At 56.7% G+C, this 4,165-nt stretch overlaps 1 non-coding gene across 1 annotated transcript; it reads left to right on the top strand.

Moving 5' to 3' along the window:
* The first annotated feature begins 1,065 nt into the window (after window positions 1-1,065).
* LOC140214967 (small subunit ribosomal RNA) lies at window positions 1,066-2,880 on the top strand. Its single transcript, XR_011891892.1, has one exon. It is a non-coding gene; the product is annotated as a small subunit ribosomal RNA (ribosomal RNA).
* The last annotated feature ends 1,285 nt before the right edge of the window (window positions 2,881-4,165 follow it).

Here is a 4,165-nt window from a genome sequence, read left to right as displayed (position 1 = left end):
TTGACGCAACTTTTGCGTACAAGCCGCCGCACGGCCACGACGGAGCCGGTGTCACCCTGCAGAGGGCTGCACTATAGCACGCCGGGAACCGGCAAAGAACCGCGCAGACGTCGTCGTTGGCCGCGGCGTTGCCGCGAGCACGCGAAGAGACAAAGTCCGAAACGACGTCAGCCGGGGCGTCGAGCACGCCGCCCGCACTGTTCGCACTCGTGCTCGGAAATGGCGAAGGGGCCGTGCTAGCGTGCCTCGAATCGATCGGCCGGGGGCCCCGTAGGGCGACAGAAAGGCAATTGTGCAGGAAACCGTACTGGCCATTAGCGAGAAATTGCCGTTCGCGCATTCGGTAGACGCGCTGCGCTTTCACGACTTCGGCATTGTGCTGCCGACGTAAGCTTTCAATCTTGCTCGCGGCGTTACGAGGCGGCACGATTTTCGCCAAACGCTCGTCGAAAGTGGCACGAGTACGGCCCCATGGAGGTCTGGGTACTTATCGCTGCTATTATATGGGGGTCCCAGAGAGCAGTCGCCCCCAAAGCGACCTGGGTGTTTGATATGCGGCGGGCTTCGTGCCCGTCAAGCGTGTCCCCGGTATCGCTCCCGTGGATCCCACAGCTGACGTCTGCAGCCTCATCCGCTTGATGCGTTAGGGGCTGGTTGTCGGACGACGCTTTTTCCACGATATCGAAGTGTGTTCCGCATCGTCCTCGGACGAATCAAATACGAAAGCGCCGAAGGCGCGGGCGTGACCCGTCGCCTAGCGGCTTTGCCGTCTCGGCTACGTTGCAAGTGTCGGTCGGTCCACCAGTGCTGCGGGCTCGAGAGAAACCGCAAGCCGCGATCGAGTCGACACAACCGGTCTATCGAGAATGTTGCGTGCTTCTTGCCGCGTGGCGATACCCGGCCCTGCGGGGAGGGCGCCGTAGCGAGCTCGAACGCCGTCGTCTCGGACTGTGCAAAGTGCTACCCTTTGCGAGAACGAAGCGTGTTGGGGCGCCTGAAGGTGGCCTCGGCATCGCAAAAACGGCGTCCGGCCTGCTTGAAAGGCTGGACGCGCAGTTGAACGATTACCTGGTTGATCCTGCCAGTAATCATATGCTTGTCTCAAAGATTAAGCCATGCATGTCTAAGTACATGCCGAAATAAGGCGAAACCGCGAATGGCTCATTAAATCAGTTATGGTTCCTTAGATCGTTTCTTCCTACTTGGATAACTGTGGCAATTCTAGAGCTAATACATGCAGTGAGCCTGAAGCCCTTTGGGCGACGGGTGCTTTTATTAGACCAAGATCGATCGGGTTTCGGCCCGTATTGTGTGGTGACTCTGGATAACTTTGTGCTGATCGCATGGCCACGAGCCGGCGACGTTTCTTTCAAGTGTCTGCCTTATCAACTTTCGATGGTAGGTTACTTGCTTACCATGGTTGTTACGGGTAACGGAGAATCAGGGTTCGATTCCGGAGAGGGAGCCTGAGAAACGGCTACCACATCCAAGGAAGGCAGCAGGCGCGCAAATTACCCACTCCCGGCACGGGGAGGTAGTGACGAAAAATAACAATACGGGACTCTTTTGAGGCCCCGTAATTGAAATGAGTACACTCTAAATCCTTTAACGAGGATCAATTGGAGGGCAAGTCTGGTGCCAGCAGCCGCGGTAATTCCAGCTCCAATAGCGTATACTAAAGCTGCTGCGGTTAAAAAGCTCGTAGTTGGATCTCAGTTCCAGACGAGTAGTGCATCTACCCGATGCGACGGCTCGGACTGAACATCATGCCGGTCCTTTCTTGGTGCACTTCATTGTGTGCCTCGAGAAGGCCGGTGCTTTTACTTTGAAAAAATTAGAGTGCTCAACGCAGGCGAGTCGCCTGAATAAACTTGCATGGAATAATAGAACAAGACCTCGTTTCTGTTCTGTTGGTTTTTGGAATACGAGGTAATGATTAAGAGGGACAGACGGGGGCATTCGTATTGCGGCGCTAGAGGTGAAATTCTTGGACCGTCGCAAGACGAACTACTGCGAAAGCATTTGCCAAGAATGTTTTCTTTGATCAAGAACGAAAGTCAGAGGTTCGAAGGCGATCAGATACCGCCCTAGTTCTGACCATAAACGATGCCAACCAGCGATCCGCCTGAGTTACTCAAATGACTCGGCGGGCAGCTTCCGGGAAACCAAAGTGTTTGGGTTCCGGGGGAAGTATGGTTGCAAAGCTGAAACTTAAAGGAATTGACGGAAGGGCACCACCAGGAGTGGAGCCTGCGGCTTAATTTGACTCAACACGGGAAAACTTACCCGGCCCGGACACTGGGAGGATTGACAGATTGAGAGCTCTTTCTTGATTCGGTGGATGGTGGTGCATGGCCGTTCTTAGTTGGTGGAGCGATTTGTCTGGTTAATTCCGATAACGAACGAGACTCTAGCCTATTAAATAGGTGCGGGGTTCCCAGCACCTTACAACCTTCTTAGAGGGACAAGCGGCTCCTAGCCGCACGAAACAGAGCAATAACAGGTCTGTGATGCCCTTAGATGTCCGGGGCCGCACGCGCGCTACACTGAAGGAAGCAGCGTGTCTTTATCCCTGTCTGAAAGGACTGGGTAACCCGTGGAACTTCTTTCGTGATTGGGATAGGGGCTTGCAATTGTTCCCCTTGAACGAGGAATTCCCAGTAAGCGCGAGTCATAAGCTCGCGTTGATTACGTCCCTGCCCTTTGTACACACCGCCCGTCGCTACTACCGATTGAATGATTTAGTGAGGTCTTCGGACCGATGTCCGGCGCGGCCTTTCGGTTGCGCCGGTCTGTTGGAAAGATGACCAAACTTGATCATTTAGAGGAAGTAAAAGTCGTAACAAGGTTTCCGTAGGTGAACCTGCGGAAGGATCATTACCGGATTGTGAAGGGTGGCGAGCGCCATTGTTTCTACCCCGTGTGGGTGAAGCAGCTCGCTGCGCCCGACGCTTTCCGCCGCTGGCCCCGCTTGGACGCGGGGACGGCTATACCCGAACATGCCGGGGACTGCCTGAATTTTGAGGGGCGCCCCGTGCCAAATTTGTTGCGCCCAGTGGACGCCGGCTGCAACCTTGGACGGTTGGCTTGGCCGCGCCCGCGGGTAGAAACGGCGTAACGCACACTGGGTGGGCTTTCTGTCCGCTTTGGCGCTCTTGCGCGGAATGGGAGTAAGACGACCCGACCTGCTGCTTTGCCCAGTACGAGGGGAACGGCGAAGCGTGCGGTCGGTCAAGGAACTGACGGTCGAGAGCTAATGCCGCTGCCGCTTAGTACACACACGGAACCGTGGTGCGAGCGCTCTCCCGTCCTCCGCGGCAAACGCTGCCGAGTCTGAAAAGGCTGGCGGCTGCCGGTCGCTTCCTGCGGCGAGTATGGAGTAACGACCCGACTTTGTTGCCACCCAAGTACTAAAGGAACGGTGTGGCGCTCGGTCGGTCATGGAACTGTCGGTATGAGGGTGCGGCTGCCAAGTACGGAAGGAACCGTGGCCTAAAGTGCTCTCCCGTCCTCCGCGGCAAATGCCACCGAGTCCGAAAGGGCCGGAGGCTGCCGGTCGGCTCCTGCTCGTGACGCGCGAGGTGTCGAGATCGCGGTTTAATGCGACGACGTCTGCAGGCTATTCGCCCGCCGCCGAGGGAAAGGCGGCGTTGCTGCGAAGTACCGAAGGAAACGCGGCTTTGCTACGTCGGAAGCGTTCTGCGGTTAGCGGACTTGTGCGCTTTGGGAAGGCGCCGCACGTCGAAAGAGGAAGTACGGACAGACGAGGGACTGTAGTCCCGGTTTCGAACGCACTTGCGGCCAGGCCCTTGCTGGCTTCGTCTTCCGCCTCAAGTAGACTTGTTGTGGCGCCGGCGCAGGGAGCCGTCCCTGGCACTGGCCGAGTGGTTTTGGAGAGCTGCGCGAGTACGCGCGCCGGGCTCTTGTCTTTCGTCTCAAGTAGGCTGTTGGATCAACAGCGGTTATGCTGCGGCGATCTGCCGATGCGAAAGTGTGTGTGTGTTTGAGGCCCTTCTATGAACCTACTGCTGACTGAAGCGAAGCACGTCGATGGGGGTGAAGCCCTGCCCGTGGCCGTGTAGCCGTTAAAGACTCCACAGCGGCTTAGCCCTAATCATGGCTCTGTCGCTCTTTGCAATTTTTAGTGGAGCGATGTGAACGTGCA

Source organism: Dermacentor andersoni, unplaced genomic scaffold, assembly GCF_023375885.2.
Source record: "Dermacentor andersoni unplaced genomic scaffold, qqDerAnde1_hic_scaffold ctg00000766.1, whole genome shotgun sequence".
In the NCBI taxonomy this organism is placed as follows: domain Eukaryota; kingdom Metazoa; phylum Arthropoda; class Arachnida; order Ixodida; family Ixodidae; genus Dermacentor; species Dermacentor andersoni.
The sequence above is the reverse complement of the archived record's forward strand: the minus strand, read 5'-3'. Positions and strand labels throughout refer to the sequence as shown.